Source organism: Pteropus alecto, unplaced genomic scaffold (genome assembly GCF_000325575.1).
Source record: "Pteropus alecto unplaced genomic scaffold, ASM32557v1 scaffold7, whole genome shotgun sequence".
NCBI lineage: Eukaryota > Metazoa > Chordata > Mammalia > Chiroptera > Pteropodidae > Pteropus > Pteropus alecto.
In genome coordinates, this window is record NW_006494614.1 from 38404118 (window position 1) to 38427856 (window position 23739).

At 39.0% G+C, this 23739-nt stretch overlaps 1 protein-coding gene and 1 pseudogene across 2 annotated transcripts in view; both read left to right on the forward strand.

Moving 5' to 3' along the window:
• RCAN2 (regulator of calcineurin 2) overlaps nucleotides 1-23739 on the forward strand; it is a 238032-nt gene that overhangs the window by 100593 nt on the left and 113700 nt on the right. The gene's annotated exons all lie outside the window — the stretch shown is intronic.
• On the forward strand, nucleotides 16868-16986 carry LOC112474720 (annotated as a pseudogene).

Sequence of the window (23739 nt, forward strand, 5' to 3'; positions counted from 1 at the left end):
AGTCCTTCCCGTTTCCGGGGAAAATCCCAAGGACACAGTGATCTGAAATGAATTTTTCCTGAAGCTTAATTACATTTAACAGGGCCACCATCAGTAACAACACTCAGGCTTTTGACTGTGCTCCCTCTAAAGCTTTGATTTTCTACCTGGAAATAAGGTGCCGTTAGGCTACAGATTGGGATAAAGGAGAAGGAGAGGAAAGCTAAGTATTTTTATTTAATAATGAGTCAAGCTTAAATCTGAGACAATTATTCAAATCCCCTAAACATCATTTCATTTAAATGAGAATGCTTCTTAGTGCTATTATAAAGCCATAAAAACCATATTCATCAGGAAACACTAACATTTTTTGTAATTGGATTACATGAAATTACCTGAGCTAAAATGAGTTACAGAGGAAAAAAAATTAGACCCTCACAATTCTTTTATCTAATGCTTGTAATTTTATGTTCTATTCCTAGAACCGTTGAGGTTTTCTGTCACTGAACTGATGTAGCTGTGGTCCCTAGCTGTGCTTTCCAGAACCTCTTCACTCCTGGATGGTGCTTGAGAGACCCAGAGTAGTTAATTTTCAGAGAGTAAATCATTTCACACTGGTATCTCGTGTCCAGAGAGTGTCGTGCCTGGAAGGAGTCAGCCTCTCTCCCCAGTAGCAGAGCCTCTTTGTTTCCTGTGTTTCAGGCCCAGCAGGTTTCCTGTAACCACATAATCAGCAAACTCCCTCAGCCCGCTTGGAGACCTACTTCTTCCAGCTTTATAATTTTCACTCACCGGCCTTCTATTTTCTAGATCCATGCACACTCCTCAGTTAGGGCCAGAACTAATTTGATTCATTAATCATATCAACTTATAAAGCTTAGTATGTCCCTATTTGGCTACTGCTCTCTGGAAGGCCTCTTTTGAATGCCAGGTCACTATTTAAACAATTTGATTCAATATGCACGTTAGGCTTAGAACCCTTTAGATAGACCCAAAATAATCTAGCCAGTTTTTCATAAAGAATAACTCTCTAGTCCATCAACACTACTAGCCGATTCGTTTGCTGAATATCTCCTCAAAATGTATACCAATTTTGTTCTTAAGAAACTTTTGTTCTAGGTTCAGTATCTTTAGTGAGGAACAAGAAGGTTTCAGATATGAGGGTTGAGCACCATTTATTGGGGCTGCAGCAACAATGATTTGCACACTTCATAACTCTAGGGACTTCTTGGTCCATGTGACTTGTGTCCTAAGGCTTGTGCAGTGTACAGCTTGCACCACCAAATGTGATAGTTCTATTTAGTGTCTCACACTTTACAAATAAATATTCCAAGATTATAGGACTCATTGCCATCATCAGGTCCATACATCCTAAGATGTATGGGATGTACATAAATCTCAAGTTATTAATACTCTTGTAAACACTGTATTTCTATCAAGACAGAATCACTATAGCCAAATCTCAAGATCATGAGGTATAAAGGTAATAATAATAGCATTACAGTTTTTTGAGTGCCTCAGACCTTGGGCCTGGTATTCATTAGCTTGCTGAGCAGCCTCTGGCTTCAGTTGTCAATGCTAAAAAATGTTAAGTTTTCTTTTATCACATTCCATTCCCTCTCTTGTGTTTACTCACTCATAAGAAGCCATTTTTAAGTGACAAGCTTTTACTATTTATAAACAGATCATGAAACTCACGGCATCTGTGAGGCAAATCTCAGCCTCTCTGAACTGGCATCATGATTAGCAAATGAATGGTCATCAGCTTAATTGCAAGAAATTAGCTAATTAATCAGCAAATATTTAGCTAGCGCCTACTGTGTGCAAGCTGCTATGGCAGATATTGTGGGGCGTGCAAATAATTATAGGAGCAGCTGACATTTTCTGAGTGTTCGTGTATTACACACGTAGTGATTCTTTTATTCTTATAACAAGTTTATGAGGTCACTATCAGTATCTCTATTTCGTAGATGAGAAAACTGAGGCATAGAGCAGATAGAGTAACCCACGGTCAGATAATTAATAAGTGGTCCCGTCGGGATTTCTGATTCTAAATTGTGTGCTCTGAACTAGTACCCTCCACTGTCCTTCCCTCCCTGACGTCCTAGGCTGGTCAGGATTTAGCCCCCATCTTTATAACTCCTAGTATAATGGGCTAATATGATTTTAGCTAAAGTGAATGTAAATGCTTTGTAACAAGCAAGAAGTAAGCTCCTTATTTATGCTGACTAAATAGTATCGATACCGCAAATTGGGAGTGACCTCAAGAGGCATTCTGCCCCATTAGCTAACTTCTGCCAGAAAAAGACAGCTGGGCTCTTGGCTTTGATGGTCTTTTTCAGTTCGTTAATAATAAATAACACTGTACACCAAGTCCCTTGTTCTTTAACTTAGGCTACACTTCATAGCTGACTCACCCTGCCAGTTCTGAGAATTCTGCTACTCTGATTCAGTCTTGTAATAAAGCATTATGAAAGCATTATGCCAGGATGGGCCACTGCCCACTCTGAACATCTTCCAAGCTAAAGTCACTTCCACTAGGCTCTTTGGAGGAGATCTCTGGAGTCTTAAATAAATCTTTGAACAGGTGCTTGAGGAGCATCCAGGCTTCCACTGGAACATGCCGACAACCTTGTCAGCACGTTCCTCTGAGTGTCCAATTGGGGGACAGTGTGTTTCAGCGCCTCCATTTTTCAGGAGAGAATGTCAGTTCTACCTTTCTCTCATTTAGAAGTTAGCCCAGGGATCCAGTCTTCAGCTTGCAGCCTATCAAACATGGGCCTCCAACCTTACAGAAGAGGCATTAGGGAAGATAGGCTGGAGGACATGGTCCCCCACTGTGCCTTGAGTATATTCTAAATTCTGTCAACATTTCAAGTTATAGCTCTGGAAAGCAGCATCCTGAGACCTCGTCTCCTTGTGGAATTGTCTTTGCATTTCCCAAGTCATTCTGAGATACAGCCACATAAAAATCACATCCTGTTTGCAATATTAATTGTCTTAGAGGACAATATCCAGCCTGTTGCCAAATGCCCTACACAAATATCCATATGAGCCACTGCCTTTAAAAGTTAATGCTGGGAGGGAAAGAAGAAACAAAACTTTGCTTCTGCTGAATATGTAGTCTGCTTCCTCCTTTCTAATGAGACCTTGGAATTATTATCTTTACCTTTTAGCAAAGGAGGTGCAGAGCCCAGGCTCAGTCATGGCATCAGTCCTTAGGATCTGCTCACCTTAGATTTCATGATCTTAGTGCTCGAGTTTGGTTTTATTATCAATACTCCAGGTAGGTTTTGGAAAGAGGCAGCAACAAATTTTTAGAATTAAATTAACATTTACTGAGCATCGACTCTGCCTTAGACATTGTATAGCAGCGGGAAGAGGATGTGAAGTTCATGTGAAGTCGAATTAGACATAAGATCACAGAGGATCATGATCTAGTGAGTTCCAAATAACAACAGCCAAAGCTGATTACATCACGTTCCTTGTTAGGGGTATAACCAAAAGGTTCTGGGGAGCGGAAAGGAAGAGGCACAAATTCACCACTGAGAGGAATTGATATTTTTTCCTGGGAGCTTGGGAGCATTTGAGTTGGGCATTGAAGAATAAAAATGGATTTGTAGATGAGAGAAAAAGAAACATGGCAAGAAGAACAGGTACTATGTCATAGAACAGCAGTTGGCAAACTATGCCAGTAGACCCTATCCTGCCAAATGTATGGTCCAGGTGTTAAGAATGATTTTTACACTTTTAAATGATTGAAAAAATGGAAGTATATTCCCTGACATGTGAAAATTATATGAAATTCAAATTTCTGTTGCCATCAAGTTTTATTGGAACATGGCCACATCCATTCTTTTACATGTTGGCTCCAGATACTTTTGTGCTACAATGGCAGAGTTGAGTAATTTTGGCAGAGATGATATGGCCTTTAAATCCTAAAATATTTACTCCCTGGACTTTCAGGGAAAAAAGCTTGCTGATCGCTGATGTAGAAGCATCAATATGAGATGTTGTCTTCCTAGCGGCAGATTGGCTGGTTAAGTTGGTGCATGGGGCAGAGAATATGCCAGAAAGGTAAACAAGGGCCATGTTTAAGAAGGTTTCGAAAGGCGTTTCTTAAGGACTTCAGTTCACAGATAATGAGTTGCCGCTGAAGGATTCTGAACAGGGGAACAATGTAATCCTGGGCAAGGCATGATCATGTATGTGTTTGGGAGGAAGACTATGCAGGCTGAGAAAATGTGATTCGAAAAGTATAACAGGTAGATGTGGGAAGAGTATTCTAGGCCGGTTTCATTTTTCCAAAGAACCATGCAGTGATTTTTCATGGAATTTCATGAGTTGAACTTTGTGAGTACCCGAAGTGGATTTTTTTTTTCCTTTCCAGCAAAGATATTTTCTTTCATCTTTCTGTAACTGGTCTATTTGAAAAATAGGCGTCGCATTTCTACAGCTTCTAAACAATACTCTGACAAGGACGGTTTGATAAGGAAAAGTTCTGGGCTGTGTCGAACAAACAGGCAGGCTTGATGAATTTAAGTTTAAAATGGGAAGAGTGAATTTTCACACTGGTTTTATTTATTTTCATTGTCAAAACACAGGCTTCTCTACAGTGTTAACCTATAGAATCTGGAAATCAGTTTTTAAAAATCAATCCTAGATTCATAGGGCTGAAAATAGTTGTGATGTTACAATCTATTGGTCTCATATTTTATCCATTCATTTGTACAACAAATAAGAAGCATCAGTGTGTGTGAGTGTGTGTGTGTGTGCGTGCGTGTGTGTGTGCATAAATTGTATAGGGCTCTGTGAAAAAATGTTAAAAACGATTTTCTGTTAAAGAGCTGGACTGATATGTATGAAATGTTAAAATAACAGTACAAAGTAGAACATAATTGTGCCATAGAAATTTAGAAGAGGGAGCAACTGGGGAGGCCTGAGATAGATTCAAGGAAGATGAGTTTCTTTAGCAGGAAAAGCCAGGGAAAGATATTTCACCTTCCATGTCCTATGGGAGAAGGCATGGCGGGTGAAAAATAAAAGGGTTTTTGATGTAGTAGGTACTGGGGGAGCCATAGCAGGTTTTGAGGAATTTGCATATCCTGCAATTAGTATGTTCTATATACTAAACAGTGTGCTATACCATGAAAAAAATCAAGAGAATAAGATATGGTCCCTGCCCCCAGGAGCTTACCGTCTCCTAGGGGGTGCAAACAATGAAATCATTACAATATATATGTTGAGTTCTGTAGTGCAGGCAGCATCAATGTGCTGGGTTGACATGGCGGCAGTAGAGTTTTAGGGATGTTGCTGTGACAGCATCTGTTGGCTGGAACATCTGGGGACAGATCTCACTTGAAGTATTCGACGGGTCTGGGGTTGGTTCTAAGGGGAGGGAGAGAGGGGAGATGAGGGTAGAGTTTTGAGGTGGGGTTGGGTGCGGGGAGGAACAGAGACAGAGTCTGACTCATCATCTGTCTCCTTATACATACATACATCTCAGTCAATAAGTTTTACTTTAAGACTCTGTTATGTTTGCTACTTTTCTTAGGTGTCCCTGTCTTATTTGTTTGTGTTTTACTAGATATGTAAAGTACCATACCACTGACTTCTTTGATTAATTATTTCAAGATAAGGGAAAACGTGGGGGCAAACGTAGCGGTATGTTTTCCTTTGCTTAATGACTAGTTAATTCTTACTGTGTGAAAAACAAAATACCAACCTAATACAGCAGAAGAGTCTCAGGTTTTATGTTTCTTAACCCTGTAGCTTTACTTTAGTTTATCTGTCAACCACCAAACTGCCTGTTGAACAACAAAAATTAACAGTAATTTATTAGGAACTCAAAGAAAATGATCTTCATGAAATAATGCTAAATTGTCCAATGGCCTCACTGTAGCTCACTGCTAGGGTGTGTTTGTAATTAATGATGTACAGAGTGAGCACTGGTTCAACAATGTGAGATCTGGATGCTGACCCCAGCTCCTCTGTTCGCTAGGAATATGACAGGGGACAAGGGACTCTTTTTCTCTGGGACTCATTTTCCTTTGACCTCAGGATCTCTACTGTCTCTTACATGTCTGAAATACCATTTCATCTTTATCTTCCTATAAGCTCAGAAAACACAGTATCCTTGGCTCAGACGTTATTTTCCTTACTTTACAAATAGAGCAACCTATACTTCTGATAGTTAAAGGATCCAGCAGGACATTAGCCAGGACCTACAAGTAGCTACTTGACAGCTAGTAGTTGGCATGGTTTTTGAGGAGCTGTTCTTTTGTAACAAGTAGAGTCTCTGAAGTGGTCTTGTTTTATGTGCACAGCTCTTTGTCTGAGGGCTGCAGAACGGCATGCTTGGATTCAGAGGTAATCTTGGGCAATGTGCTTTACCACCAAGCTTCCATTTCCTGGTCTGTAAATTAGTGAGATAATCCCCAGCTCATAAAATTGTTGCAGTGTTTAAATTAAATGACAAAATGTTTTCGAATGTCTAGCACAGAGCCTCGTACAGAGGAGGTGCTCGACAAATGATATCTACTGCTGTTGTGGTCATGACCATTTTATTCTGCCCCATCTGTTTTGTGTCTCCAGTCCCAGTTGACTGGGTAATAAGAAACATCCTTGGGCATGCTGCCTGGGAGAGAATTCTTCCTTTGATTATAGTACATAGAATTTCTATAAGTTAATTTTGAAGTAGAGTGGGAATAGGTCTCTGTGCTTATCTAGTCCAACCCCAGTTCCAGGCCATGCATACGATGGTTTAGTACATTTGGTCTCTATTCAACACATTTTTATTGAAAATCTGTGCTCTATTCTTTGTTTATGAAATTCAACTGATTGAAACTAGATCTCAGTGATGGCCAAAATGTTATTTATACAGAAACATGCCATAAAAAGAACAACTTTGAATGCGACAACTGTTTTGGACTTGTTGGTTTTCTGCCATTCACTTTCCTTTTCTTCCTAGGGACCCCCATTTTTGGGGGGGTATACTCACTGTTCTCACATTCAGTTCATGTGCTTCAGGGGAAACTGACCCCATCTTGGTCTCCACCATAGCATGACTAGTCTAAGAGTTATCCTATCCTGTTTGTTGGTGGTCAGCTTACTAATGGGCACCCAGGCTCCAAGCTATGCAAACTAAATAATCTACATGATATTTAAACTAATTTGAGTTGGATTTTCTGTTATTTGAGTCAAAAGTGTTCTGATACTCCCACTTAGCATGAATAAATTCTATTTATAAGTGGTATTGATTTTTCAACTTAGCATTTTTATTCCTCTCATAAATTGCCTTAATATTGGGTGGTGAACGGCTGTTGAGTAGAACTGGCCTGGCAATACCATGAAATAAAATGATGAAAGCGTAATACACAGTCACAGGCATGAGAGCAGACTCATGCTTATACTTCTGAGGTGTCACATGGTAGGTATTAATATAAATAAATCTTGTATAATTTAGGACACAGAATAGGAAAACCAACATAGTTTGCTGGTAGGGCGTTCAACTGTCCCTCTACACCTTTTTATTCACTCACCTCTGAGGCAGTAGAGTCACATATCTAATTGGTAAATTTGGCGGGGGGGATTGGAAGTGCTTAGCTTAGCTTATTATTTATTTATCCTGCCTGAAAGAAGCAGGAATTCTCTTCTGTCCTCAGTGTAAGTCTTACCTGGACAAACTCATTGTAGAAAAGTCTGTCCTAGCCCAGCTTTGCCTGTGATTGGAGAAGTTAGTCTGGCCAGACCCATTTATCTCTTACTAAGATAGTTAGCTCACACTAAGCTAGCTAGTCTTTGTGATTAATAAGAGTTACTATTTGGCCACCATCTATACTTGCTTATTTTGTTCTCAAAATTATTTAGAACCAAGGTTATATTTTGGACACCCAACAGAGTTGATTCTCTGTATAAATAGAGAATTGTCAGAAATCACTGCTTAGGCTATAGTAAAACACTGTAAGAATCAGGCATCACTAATTGAAATGGTAAAGTTGTTTCCAATTTGCAGAACTTTCCATCTTTAGTTAAAAATAATTTATAGCCATTTGAGTCATAGTCCTTTGAGCATTTGAAAGAAGATACAGACTTTCTCTCCAGAAAATTGCACAAATACTCAGTTTTTATACAATGTCAGAGTATACATGTATCCCCCTCCAAATCTACCTATGTAACCCTTCTGGATCCACTTATCTCAGGTTAAGACCCCTCAGTTAAATCACGAAAAGGTAGCCCATTGGGCAGTGAGTATAAATTGAAGAAGCAGGAAGCCTGTGTGATGCTGAAGGTGCCCTGGCAAAGCATGTCCAATATGGAAAGTTAACTATGGATTGGACCTGGAGACTGATTGAGTTCTGGGGGTAGTGCACAAAGGTGAAGATTCAGCACATCTGTCAATTAAGATTCTAGCAGGAAATGGAATCACTCAGAAGATTTAAACAGAGACTTACTGAAGAGACTTCTCACTGAAGTGAAGGCAGCACTATAATAACTAACCAGGGTACTGAGGCATTCAAAGGCTAGCAAAGGTGGGAGGTGCTACCAGCCTTGGGGCTAAGAAACAAGGAGGAGCAATAGCACCACGAGGCATAGCAGGAGCTGGGATAGTCTGCCAAAAGGGAGCTGTGTCACACAAGAACACAAACATACCTCAATTCTTTTATTCCCTGCCTACTGATCTCCTGCTGGAGCCTCCCATTGGCTGACCTCAACCAGAAGCCAGAAGATAAGGGAACTGGGGTGATGCATTCCATGGGGCAGCTTCCTGGGGCCCATGGCAGGGCAGAGAAGAGTAGGGGATTACTATAGAAGGCAAACAGAATAACGAGGACAGAGGAGCAGGCAAAACTAAAGAAACAGGCAAGGTCAGGAGCGTGAGTGGAGCACAGGAGTGTGAGGCGGCACTAGCAGGGTGTTAGTCACTGGGTATAGACTAGAGATACGTGCCAAGGTCAAGTCCAGAAGAAAGGTGATCTGAGTGTGGAATAATGAAGCCTCAAGAAGCCTTTTACAGAAAAAAAATTTGTCCGCGCTGCTCTAGACTGAAAGATAAACAGCTCTTAAATTGCATATCTGGACACTATGTGCAATTTAGAGCAGAGAGTAGAGAAGTTTGTTGGAGCCAATGGAACTTGAAGATGAATTTAGGAGAATGTAAGCCAAGATACATTGGTTGTTAATTATCATTTGCCTCACACATGCATTTCAAAATGCTAGAATTAATTGCCAGCTATGTCAAAAAAATTGGAAATTACAATGTACACAGAAAATAGAAGAAAGAAATATCAGCCTGCATGTAGTTTATTTTGGCGATCTTATAATCTGAGATTATATGTATTTCAAGAGCAAGAAAAAATAAATCAAGAAGAGAAATCCCCATTTAGTTTAAAAGATGATGTATGGAGTAGATCAACTGTTACTGTTGATAAGAGATTCAACAGTATGAAAAAGAAATGAAAGAATGACTCTCTATCTTGTCTGAAAACAATGGATCAGAATAATTAAATGATTTAACTTGATCTTGAACTGATATTTTAAATTCATCTTAACTCACCAAGCCCTTGAAGTTCCACAGTGGCGTAATTTTAATAATGGGGCTTCAAGAGCTTTCTAAATAGGTCAGCACCTCATGTAACCTTCAGGCTATCACTAGATATCTAGGATACTTATTGGCAAGAAGAGGTGTTCTTCGGAACTGTCTTTAAAAAGATAAAAAAATAATAATTCTACCTGATAGTGTGATTTAATAAGCCTAGAATTATCAATGGCTTGTGACGAAAAATAATCAAATAAAATGCACTCCTGATGGTACATTCAACTGAGTATTTCCATTTCTTATAGCATTTCTTAAGCCGTACCGATAATAATTTACATGTTGAGATGGTGGCTTCTCTCTACGAGACCCCCATGTGTTATGAACAGAAGTCCCTTTGCATGTTCCATTTAACTTTGCATGTGTTAAAAATGATGAAAGAAGACAATTTGGGTGTTACAAACAGACTTTATTTAACATTTCATGAATCGGACAGTCTCTGTTCAGAGAATTGCAAAATGGGGCAGAAGGAGGAAATTTATAGTTGAATCATTTCTCTGAAAATCCAAGTCCAGTTTTACACATACATTGGGATAGAGGGAAGGCCTGTTATTACAGCATTACTCTCCAGCCACCATTGCACAAATTAAATGACCATTTTAAAACATACATTAGAACCATGTATAAGAGTGCATTTCTCTCTCTATTATCAATGGGTAAGCCACTTTTACAGACCCTTCACCACTGTAGCAAAGTGAAAATTCATTAGATTGAGCAATACGGATTACGGTTCATTTGCAGTTTGGTACCATGCAGATGGTGATTGGCTGTTTAAAAGCGCAAAGTTGTTTTGTATCTTGTAAGTCCGGCCTCTGTGCGCTTTTATCCTCCAGTTTTTATAGACTTACAATGTTTTATACAAAATAGTTCTTTGGGAATTTTATTGTCTCCTCTCATTCACATAAAGCTTTCTTGAAACTCACATCTCCTAAGACCTTGATATAAAAAGTGTGGTTCCCGGACCAGCAGCATCTGTGACATCTGGAAGCTGGTTTGAAAATGCAGAATCAGTGCCAGGCCCAGGGTGCGCCAGGCCCCGGGTGAGCACCGCTAGCCTGTGGGAAAAGACGCCCCGCCTTCAGAGATCCAGCTCTTAAGGGGAAACGGCAACATCCATTGGTCAGGGGTGGAAGTGGGGCGGGGATTAAAGAGAGGGGGGGAAGAAAAAGAAAATGCAGAATCATAGGCCTTACCCTAGAATGTGCATTTTTAACAATTGGGGTTCTTATCACATTAAAGTTTGAGAAGCACTAGATTAGGAAGGTTAGCAGAGCCTCTGAGTAGAAGAAATAATGGAATAGGATATGTTGGCATAAGGGACAGTGCCTGGGCCTCGAGTCAGACACACCCAGGTGCACATCTTGGCTCTTCTTCCTGGAGCTCTGAGAATTTAGACAAATGATTTGTGTTCTCTGAGTCTTGGCTCTAGCATCTGTGCATTGTAACTTCTGTTATCAAACTATTTTTGTGTGTGTGTGAGAACGAAACAAGATATATTCATACAAATAGGTCATACTCTCCCAGAGTTGATGTTAGTCTCCTTGTCCATCCCCTTTCACAGTCCTTTTCCTCATTCCTGAAAGTTCTGTCTTTTGAGAATCCCAAACCATTGAGAGCAATAATTATGCACTTTTTATGTGTTCAGACATGGTTTGAATATATCTAAATACATGCATCCAGAAAACAAATATTATAAATAACCCAATTCATAAAATATGAATAGTTGAAAGATTGTAAGCAAATACACTAGAGAGTGTTAACGGAATAAAATTATTGATGAAATCGGCACATGCTTCAACATTTCTACCTTCCTGCGATTGGACTGACAAATAGCTCTAGGCTATAGGCCAAATGTTGACAGAGAGGAAGTGTCTTTGCTACCTTCTCACTTCTCAGACCATCATCTTTGCGTTTTAGCATCCAGTTAGTATCTCTGTATCACACAGTAACTGTCCAGAAGCTGTCTGTGGTGCTGGCGATGGCAGCCCTGTGTAATTATTTTTCCTTATCTGATTATCTTTTTCCAACAAAAATTACTTGTTCTGGGTTCTGTTCTATCTGATGTTGAAGTCTAGTGCCCTTTATGCCTTGGAGAAATGGTTTCCTAAGTGTGATCTCTGCACCAGCAGTAGCATCACTCGAGAACTTGTAAGAAATGCAAATTCTTGCGTCCCACCCTAGAACTAATGAATCAGAACTTCTGAGGGTGGGGACCAGAAGTCTGTGTTTTTACAAGCCACCTACGATTCTGAGGGCCTTGTATTTGGGAACGAACTGCATTAGAGGGAGCTGCAGAACGCTAAATGTGGAATGGACGGCAGGACTCTAAATACAGCAGGATTTTCCCACTGGAATAGTCCCCTAGCCATCTAGCTGAGTGATTCTCCAACTTGGCTGCATAAGATTAGAATCACCTGGCAGCTTTCAATGGTACTGCTTATTTGGGTCTTCCCTGAAGATTCTGATTTAATTGGCCTGGAGTGTAGCTGGGGCATTGGGATTTTTTTCTAATTTTCCAGGTGGTTTTAATGTATGGTCTAGGCTGGGGGTTCCCATGAAGACCACCACTGGCAGCATAGTCAAAGCACTGCGGGTCTCAAACAATCCCTGGGCCCTAACCCAGGCCAATTGAAACCAAATCTCATGGGGCCTGGGCATCTGCAGGTTGTAAAATGGCCTCTTCCTTGATATACAGGGGAGACTGAGAATCCCTCATCAAGTTTAATGCCTCACTTTTTAGATGAGGAAATGTGAAAAACTCCTTCCCAAAGTCCATGTTTAGGCATCAGTGTTCACTAATGTCCCCACTACGTTGGGCACTAAAATTTTAACTTAACATCTCAGTTAAGGCTGGAGAAGAAGGTCTGGAGTAGAAGAATCCTAGACCCTTTGACTGGCCATTGAAGATGCCTCGGGGCCCGGGGCCTTCCCTCACAGAGGTGGGAGTGCCTCCCCTACAGTGCCCCCACTATTGCCCCAAACAAGCTGCCCAGCAAAGCCCTTTTGAAGTGTACTCACAGCAGTCAGCAGGCAGGACTCCCCAAACACACAGTACGATTATTACTGAAGCATATTTTTCATTGGCTTGATAAATTCTGTCTACCCCATAGGATTTACAAAAGTAAAGGATTTCTGCAGCAGGGCCTAATGCAGCTTTAAAATGCCACAACCATCATTCCTAGGACCACAAAAGTGCATTTGCCTGGATAAATGTCATCCTAGACCTAAGGCATTGCCAGGATTATAACGTTATTGAATTTTCCATCTATACCTCTGATTTGCATGTTGTAAAAATAAACTAAAGATTTTATACAAAAATTAGTTCTGAAATGACTGGATAGATTTTTCCAGTTCACATTAAGCCTCTGCGCCCTCTGGCGAGAGAAATGTAATATCTTGGCTGGGAGCTGGGAGAGACTGAGACATTGCCTGAGCCTTCCTGCCCTGGACAAGGTGAAGCATATTTCCTTGTCTTGGCTTCTTTATGTCCTCTGCATTTCCCAAGCAATTTGCAATTCCTGTTGCTAACACCTGCCAGGGGTTTCGTGCCCTAGCTAAGAAGTCCTTACGACAATTAAAACCATTCCAATCTCAACACCTACTAGCTGTGTGACCTTGAACATGTCAGCCTCTCTGGGCTTCTGCTCCCATATCTCTGAAACAAGGAGAACACAAGTGCCCTCATCATAGGGCTCCTGAGAGGATTCACTGGTTAATGTGGATTTGAAAACACTCAGTACCTGGCATGCAATATGCCAAATATGAATGTTTTATGTTTAGTTACCATCTTATATTTAAAATCATTAATTAAATGTGACTAACTAATTCCTTAACTAAGGAGGGGGTTTCCAGAATGTGGGACTTTCAGTGTTTATAATGAGACTGTCCTAAGCACACAGGGATGAGTTTTTCACTCTAGTCTTCAGCCCGTGGCCAGCTGGGCCCTCATGTCTTGTCAGCGGCAGCATGACGTGGCAGCCTGCTCCACTTGTTAATACTGAGATACCCAAGTCCCTGGCAATCACCAACCTGTATAGCAGGAGAGGGACAAGTATATCACAACAGAATTACAAGGGGAATTGAATAAATGAAGACTGGACTCAGAAAGTAAATATTGGGAAGAATGGAATGTTCTACTTAATTATCTAGCTGTTGGATAGGTCCCTTAACCCCTCTGAGCTTCAGTTTCTTATTTGGTAAAATGGGCATAATTTAATGTTTATCTCGCAGGGCAGTTGAAAAGACTGGTCTGGACAATGCAGGGGGAAGTGACATCTGTGGTCGTCTGTAAGTGTTCATTGCAGAGAGGCAGCGTGCTAGTATGTGAAAAGCGAGACCCTCAGTTAGAATCCTCTTTTCCCACTTACTCATTGTTACCCTTTTACTCATTCTCCCATTTACTCAGTGTTTGACCTTTGGCAAGTTTCATTCACAACAATTAGTAGACATTTCTGTGACATATTAAAGATGTAATAATTGCATTACTACAATTCTACAAGTCATAAAACATCATTTTTGTTTTTGGCCAAGAGTAGGATATCTCTTCCTGAAGCACTAAAATACATAAGAAACCAAAGCCCAGAATTTACAGCGAGCTTCGAGAAGATTTTGAATAATCCATAATTTCAGATTTCTGCCTCTATACTTTTTAAAAAAGATATAATTCTTAATTTGGTAATAAGAGGAAACAAAACATATTTAAGTTATGAAAAGAACCTGGGGCTGGCTTTATCATTTTCTCTTCTACCATGTTGCCTAATTCTTGTGATATAACTCTATCGATGCCGCTGTGACAAAGACATGCTCTGTATGGGCGGCTGTAATGAGATATTTCAGGGACAGCTGCAGCCTTCCCCTGGCCACTCAGGTAGTGCCGAGGGACCACTTAGCCGTCCGGCTGCCCGGACTGGGGCTGGTTCCTCCAAGCGTGGCCCTGGAGCAGCAGCAGCAGCCCTTGGGAGTTTGTTAAAAATGTAGAATGTCAGCCCTGAACCAGAATCTGCATTTTTACAAGATCCTCGGGCAAATATGAGTGCAATAAAATCTGAGAAGCATGGCTGTATGTGATTGAGGACCTGAGTTAAAAATAGCAGGCCTGTAGTGACTGTAGTTAACAATACTGTATTGTATATTTGAAAAATGCTAAGAGAATAGATCTTAAAAGTTCTCATCATAAAAGTTCTCATCACTGTGTGATAATGTTACTAGACTTATTATGGTCATCATTTCACAATGTATATAGATATTGAGTCATTATGTTTTATCCCTGAAACTAATATATGTCAATTATATCTCAATAAAATATTTAAAAATAAATGAACAAACAAACAAAAAAACCCTCAAGTATGTACTCCCTACTTTACCTGTTCACTACAGACCCTGTAACTTGGGTGTTTTTTATGCATTTCAACCTATTTTACTTTGTGTTTGGTATCCGCAGAGGTTGAGTTTATCCTAGAGGATTTGGCTGCCCTAGGTTTAACTACCTATGGTAACTAGAAGAAATCAGATCTAAAATTGGGCTCAGACAGCATGAATATAGGTGAAATCATTCCATTTAGTACTTCTTTGAATTGGTTACCATATCTACTTTTGTTTGTCCTAAATTTGCCTCCCTAGAAGCTTGTAATAAAACAGATCATCTGCCCTTAAAAAAATAGTAGGCCTACTTCTGTGGTGGTCTTATGAATGGTTAATGACCTTCGGCTTGTGTGGTGACTGATGTCAGTGTAGACTTAGGTTAAGATAAAGCATAAATTGTTAGATACCAAGCTGTGTTTCTTTTACATCGCTTACCTTTCGATCCTGTTCATGGACATAGAGGTAGCAGTTATTATTGTGAAAAAGAATTTCTTTTCTTTTTCAATTTTCACTTTATTACTCCAGAGCAGTCTTACTTCCTATATTGTTGTACATTCTCACGTGGAGGACTGGTTCATTGCTTATGCAGAGCCTTCCTGGACAGATGTTTTTAGCCAGCGGTGAGTGGGAGTTATGTGACCAATTTAGTCTCTTAAGAAACCTCTATTGGTTTCCTGACAGATGTAACGCTCATTCTAAAGACTCGTTTCAATGTTTGAAATGTGCCCTATTTTGTCAATAAAGGAAGCAATGACCAAATGATGAACTTCCTTAATTATATGATTTTCCATTTTTATTACAATATTTTTTCTCAGTCTGCATACATATGGATATATGGAAGGGATTTTCTGAAAGTATTTAATAACTAACAGCACATAGGTCTAATACATAGCTTTCAAGATCAGAACCATGAAATTTTAGATAGAGAAATAATTTGTTTGCGAATTCATTTTTATTTCAGGCTGATATCTAAGTAGAGTCCTTCACTTTTATTATGAGTGTTTGTGGAGACAAACTCCAGTTGTGCACTGAAAAAATTTTGAAGTTTAAGCATATCTATTAAACAACAAATTATGATCAGCTTTAATTGTGGAAAAGTGTTTATATTTTTATACCATAATAACATGTTGCATACCTGCATTTCCCACAAAGGTTAGCTTATCTCTATTCAAATACAATCTAGGAATTATTTACAGTTAACATTCTGCCTGCAACAGATAATAGTCTTTCCTCTGAGAAATTACTGCAGGTTTCCTAGAATGTTAGAAAGCTCATAATAAATATTTTGTTCTGTAATTGAAATGTGCTTTATTACTATTAAAATAGTAAGCAATGTGTGAGGAGATTGTAAAGCATTTAAATATCAGGAATCTAGTTAGACAAAATCAGTGACTATCTACCGTGGCCTCACTTTGCAGTCACCTGAGAATCTTTAAAAGAGACTGATTCCAGGGTCCCACTCCAGAGCTTCTGGTTTAATTGGTCCAGTAAATGGCCTATGCACCAGCGTTTTTAATCTTTTTATTTTAAAATAATTATAGACTCACAGGAAGTTGTAAGAGAGGTCCCTTGTACTCTCTACCCATTTTCCCCAGTGGTAACATCTCACTTAACTATAGTTCAACATCAAAGTCAAGAAATTGACATTGGAATCATAACGTTAATTAGAAGACCAAAGACCTATTTAGATTTCATCAGTTGGAGGATCAGGATTTTTAAAAAGTCCTCATGTAATTCTACCAAATAGCTAAGGTTGAAAAGCTCTGCTCTGAGTGCCATTTAATGTCCCTATCAACCATAAGACTTATTCTATACACACACACACACAATGTACATATACACATGCGTGCAAATGTAGACCACTCATACATATACATCCTAAACACTTAAAACTTTTAGTAACAGATTGCAGATAAAAGTGACTAACATTTAGTCTATGGCCATGCCACCCTGAACAAGCCCGATCCCGACTGATCTCAGAAGGTAAGCAGGGTCAGGCCTGGTTAGTACTTGGATGGGAGACCACCTAAGAAGTCCAGGTGCTGTAGGCATAAAAAACAAAAAATAAAGGATTGTAAGTTGACAAGGTCCTTGCAATCTGTGAGGTCAACTGAGGGTTGCCTCGCCTAAAAAAAATAAAATAAATAAAGTGACTAACATTTAGAAGCAAACTTAACTGTTGGAAAGCTGCACTTCACAATTGTATAAATATTTCCTGGTTTGGATCCTATATCAAACAAAAGATGTCTTTGATACCTGAGAAAGTAAACTAGGGTTTATGACTCCCGGAATTAAAGTCCAGATGAAAAATGAGAAGAAAATTCTATGGGTTTTGAAAATGTCATTTATAGATACAATTTCAGTTTTAAAGTCTGGTAATATGGTAAAAAACATCTTGTGTGCGTAATTATGTATATAAAATTTTCATCGATCATGCTTCAAATGTGTGTAAACCATTGCCATTCTTTGTAAATCAGTGTTTCCTCTCTGCTGCATAGGAAATTAAACACTGTCCTCGGCAAGCTTCCATACTTTTTCTCTATAAAAAGAGTTGAAATGGATATTAGTTAAGCAGTAAGAGTAATGAATAAACCTCACATCTCATCCTAGTGTCCACTCTCAGGTATTAACTGTGAGATTAAATAGGGACACTTATAACCATAACAAGCCCTAAGCTGAACATGGATCAGAGTACAAAACTTGCCTTCACCTTCTACAAAAAGGAGATTTCTCCTTATTTGGGATGAAACTTTCATCAAGATGATGGAGAACCTTGCCACCATGTCTGAAACTTATTTACTAAGGGTTATCCATGCAGGACTCATCAGATTCCACCTGGCCTCACCTCCAACTGCACCGTCTGTACATACTGGTCTCTGCAGGTCTTTCAGATTGCCTCCTCCAAGAAGCAGATTATGGCCATAGGTTTCACATGTAGTATGGATGCCTCTTGTCTTCGAAGGCCTCCCTAACTTTCTATGCGTCTTCTTCCTTTTCAGTCACAGAGCCCCTCTTTTTCCCTGATCCCTCCAAGGTACAACGTGTCCCCATGTTACCCTGACAACTTCCTGTTCCTGGCCCAGAGCCTGGATCTCCCTAGGGGAATTTTACTTGGATGAGTTCCATGAAGTTATAGAGCACAACTAATGTTCGAGTCAGAGTTTTGAGACTATTTTTTCCACCTAATGTTTTAGGGAGAGGTTCAGGTTTAAAATAGCATTTATTGGAGCTCAAGGAGGTCTGCTGAAGACCCTTGACAGACTGTGATGGAGCCCTAAATATGCCAGTCAAGGGGAGAGGCAGATGGAGTCTTTGGACCCAGACTATGTAACTCTACTGCTCTGGGCCTACGCCTCTGAAATCAGTCCTGGGGGGAGAAGGAAGTTATGATGGGAGAAAGGGAAAGGGCCATTCTCAGAGATTTTCGTACAAATAATCATTTCCTCCTCTTTATTCCATCCATTGATCTATCATTTTTGTCTTAAAGCTGTAACTTATAGTACCCTGGGTAAAGTCATTGGAACATATTGATTATTGTAGATCAACTGGATTAAGCCAAAAGGATTTGGGATGTTTATTAGTTCAAGCATTTCCTATGAACAGAGAGGGGGTGGTTAGCTTATTATTGTGCCTTCAGAGACTCCAGTAGGGGCCTACTCCAGAATTTCCTTCCCCCACTGAAGAATGCTTTCATGGTACACTGAATGTACATCTATGCTCATGGTTTATGCTTACTGGGAGCCTGTCGAAATCCAGCTATAATCTGAGCTGGGTGACATTATTTTATAGGTAAGAGTGATTTATTTACAGCATAAAGTAAAGTGTCTGACCTTTTCTAGAACAAAGAATACTTCAAGTACACTGAGTTCCTGAGGACGTAAGAAGGGAAGTCTGGAGAGCTGGTTGTCACAGAAAAATTTCACTCTTCTCAATTTCCTGGCTTCTCACCCACCCTACCCTAATTATAAAAATAAATAAAAACAATCTGCACCACCAACTCCCTGGACCATCTAGTCTGCATGCAGGTGTATTTTGTTTTGTTCATCCATCATTGCCAAAGATATTTATTATCTGGGTCCCACTGAATCACTTATTTTCCTGTCCATGAGCTGGCCTGTTTTGCCAACTTGGCAGTGTGTGCTGTTTACTAGAGGAGCTATTAAATTTCTCACCTGTGTATCTTGTGAGAGCTGCAGCTAGAAGATAAAGCCTCTTGGAGTGTGGAGCATTGGTATGTGAGAGACTTTCAAGGACATGGCTTCCTTCAAATCTTTGCTAAGAATCTCAGATGAGAATCAAAATGTAATGTCCACACTAGCTGCCCTGTTGATTTCAGCACTCCTGGAACAAGACGTGTTCCAGGCTAAAACATTTTGACCAGAATGTTAAATCATTAACAAGTTCTAAGCACAAAATTAAAACTCGGATATCACGAACAAATGCCTGAAAGGGAGTGAGCAGAAAGCTTTGACTGAGAACTGTCAAATGCTTGGAAGATGCCAGCACTGGAAACAGCTGACAATAGTTTGCAAGTGTGTAAGAACAAGAGCTTTGGGAACAAATATAGCTGGGTTTAAATCTTGGCCCCATTTACCAGAGACATGACTTTGGGAAAGTTAAGATCTATATTCGGTCCGGTAATTCCAATGCTATGAGCTGATCTGACAGATACAATGATAAAAGGAGAATGCTTACTGTATGCCAGGACCTTTTCTGGGCATGTTCCATGGGTTAACTCATTAGAGCCTCACAACTCTAAGAGGTAGTACTGTTGCTAACCATAGGAAACTGAAGCACAGAGAGGATGACCTGCCCAAGGTCGAGTTAACTGGCACTCTCATGAGATGCAGCATGGCTCACGGTTAAGTGGATGGATTCCAAGGCCAGACTTTGTGGGTTCCACTCCCAACTCTACTGTTTAATAGCTGTGTAAAAGACTAGAATAATGCCTGCCACGTAAAGACTCTCATGTAGTATTTTACTCTCAGGGAAGTAGGGTCTTGCCTTATGTCATTGATGCACGCAGTATCTGGATTTCAAATTGCTGCTTGCAGAGACAAGAACCATTCAACTCAATTCCTGTAGCAGCGGTGACTCCTATATATCCTTTTCAGCGACTTTGTTCAGCCCACAGCTTGCCTCTGCATATAAAAAATTAAATCAGTTTTACCATTCCTGTTTTAAGAACATAAACTCAAATGCCCAGAAATTATGTAATTTGTACCCAAAGGATCACCTCAAATGCTATATCTTTGGGATCGCTCACTCCCTTCCTACTATGCAGCTGGTGACTTTTGTGCCCCAGACCCAGGAGGAACTGCCTTCATCATGAGACAGCCACTTGCATTTCAACCACTCTCCAGGCACCTCTATCCATCCTGCTCACCTTGCTTACAAACCAAGCAAAATCTTTTAACATAGGCCATTGCTGTGGCAGAGAATCTAGAAGTGGCGACACACACAATATTCCTTATTCAATGTCAGGTTTTTCTCCAATTTCTAGCTCTCTCCTAATTTCATTCATCCATTCATTATTCATTGAACAGGTATTTATTGAGGAGCTACTATATGCCTGGCACACACTATTAATGCTGAGGATACAGCAGTGAATGCAACCATCAATATTCCTACCCTCATAGATCTTACATTCTAATGGAGAAACCCTAAAAAAATAAACAGATTTATGATGTGGAAGGTGGTAGTAAGTGCTACTGGGAAATATAAAGCAGGGTGAGGTGTTAGAGAAGATGCTATTTTAGGCAGAATGGTAAGGAAAGGCTACCCTGAAGAGGTGACATTTGAAGACAGACCTAAATGAAGTGAGAGAGGAGGTCATGTGAAGGTCCGAGGGAAGAACATTCCAAGCAAAGGGAACAACAGTGCAAAGGCCCTGGGGCAGGAGTTTGCTTGGTGGGTTAAAGCAACAAGAACATCTTAATGGTTGGAACATAGTAAAGGAGGAGAGCAGTGGAAAATCAGGTCAAGTGGGGGCCAGGACCAGATGACATAGGTTCTTATAGATCATGATGAAAATTGTGGATCTTTTTCTCAGGGTAATAGGAAGTCATTGGGAGGTGAGAACAAGGAATGACATGAACCGATTGGCTTTTTAAAAGGTAGGTCATCCCAGTTTCAGTGTGGGCATACACTGTATTAAAACTAGAGAGGACGCCAGGAGACCAGTGAGGAAGCTCTGGCATTAGTCCAATTGAGAGAAGATGATGGTGATGATGGTTTAAACCAGGGCAAGGGGTGGAAGAGTCAAGATGATGGTTTAAACCAGGGCAAGGGGTGGAAGAGTCAAGAATGATCAGGGTTAAGATAGACTTTGAAGGTTCGGTCAACAGATTTGCATGTAGGTTGGATGTGGATGAGAAAGAAAGAGAGGAATCAAAGTGGACTCCAGGATTAACAGTTCTTTCTTTCTCTGAGATGGACATTTGTGTATCCACATGTATTATCTATGTATTTCTTTCTTGCCACTGGATTTAAAATATCTTAGATCAGAAATCTTTAGTTACTCTGTTTTCCTTTCCTCTTTCTCTCCCCTGAACAAAGGTCATATATGTTAGCTTCTTTTGTACAATTCAATAATGAAGGATGTGATCTGACATACTAATCCTGACATTGAATGTGGATATTTTTTTCCTCCTTTTATGAAATACTTACAAAATTAAAAAGCACCCTCTCATTGCCTACTGTATCTGGATTAAGTCACCTTAAGTCCACCATAAAATGGCCATTTAATTTCCTCAACACAGAAAGTGACACAAACATCATTTCAGGTGTTTTACTAGATGTGCCATTGCTGGAAATCTAGTCTTTATGGTTGAAAATGATGGATGCTTTGATTTAAGTTACAATATAGTATTCTGCTCAGGTCTTATGTATAACAAGCCATCTTCTCCAGATTTTACTAAAAAAAAAAGATCTTGATCTTTTCACACAGATTTATTTTCGCACAGTCTTGATTTACTCATTAATATGTCAAGAAAGAAATACACCTTTTGTTCTTTATGAATATTTCTATTTAAGAGATATTTCTTCATAAGTCAAGTCAAATTTTGCATGTGAAAATGATCTTTGAGCTGAACCTTCCATTGAGTGAAATATGGACACTTTGAAAAATGACTTGTTTTCTTCTTTTCTTTTTTGCTAGAATTCTCTAATAGAATATTGAGTCTTTTTTATGCAGTTGATAATTCGAAATGTAATGGATTGCCTTAATTTGAAATTCTAGTGAATTGGCATATTTTAGATAACATGAAAAAATATTATTAAAATTCATGTAGGAAAAATACTCAACTCCTTGTAAAATACTTACCCTGTATATTTTTGTTGAGATTGTTAATAGTATACTTTTAAACATAAATTCAAATACTCTACATTTGAATTTATGGCTTAAACCAGAATAAGTCTTATGGGCTCAGCAGCTGGAGAGCAGTGATTAAATCTGAAGAATTTTTATATACATGGCGATAATGTCATTTTCTTTACATTGTAACCTAAAGAGAAAGGCATGCTGTTGGGAGGAGGGAGATCCAAATTCGAGACTTTGTTCTATCACTAACTTGATGTTTGACTGAAGTACATTATGTGTGTCCACCTGGGAAGGGGAATTCAACTTTCTCCATCTATAAAATGGAAGCATAGGACCAATGAATTTTAAAGGTTCTTCAGAGAATTATAATTCTGTGAATTATGGTGTTGCATTATCCAAATTTTATTTTGGAACAACAGATTGAATTTTCTTATTGTTTAAGTGACACACTTACATTGCAGGTGATTTGCAAAATAACGTCAAAAGGAAAAAGAAAACAAAAATTATTGGCAATCCCTCCAATTTGGAATTAAGCAAGATTAATATTTTAATGCATTTCTTTTCAGGCTTTTTATATGTGAGAATGTTACATATAATAATAGGATCAGACTACATTTTTTTACTTAACTTATGTCTTTCCCATGGCATTAATGCCTTTGAGAACATACTTTTAATAAGTCCATGTCTCATCCTATAGACTTGTCATAATTTATTTAACTAGTTCCTAATAATTGGATATATAATTTTTACTGTTATAACTCTTGCACTTAAATATTTATCTGTATCTCTGATGATTTCTTTGAAGAGATTTCTAAATATATTACCAGGAAAAATTATACATATTTATTTTTATATCTTTAACAAATTGGCATAAGGGTTATGCTACCCTCACAAAATGAGTTGTCAAATGTTTCTCCCTTCTCTATTTTCTAAAAGATTTTGTGTAAAACTGGTGCTCACATTGTTAATTTTATTCTTCTTTTCAACTTAGGCCTTCAAAGCTATATGTTTTCCTCTAAACACTGCTTTAGCTATATCCCACAAATTGTGATATATTGTTTCATTATTATTTGGCCTAAAATATTTTTTACATTTTGAAAAGAAACGGTTAGATTTCTTTTTTGACTGAAGGATTATTCAAAAGAGTGTTGTTTTATTTCCAAATACTTGGGGAAGGGGCGTGTCTAGATGTCATATTTTCACTGATTTCTAATTTAATTTTATTGTGGTCAAAGAACATATTCTATATGAGCAGTTATCAAAATTTTTGATGTCACCACTTTTATACTCTCAGAAATTATTGAAGCCCCAAAGAGCTTTTGTTTATGTGGTTCTGTTTGTTCATATTTACCATATTAGAAATTAAAACAAATTTAAAAAACAATTATTAAGTCATTTAAAAATAACATTTTAATGTAAATAATATTTTTATGAAAAACAATTATATTTTTCAAAGCAACAAAAAGTAATGAATAGAATGAGA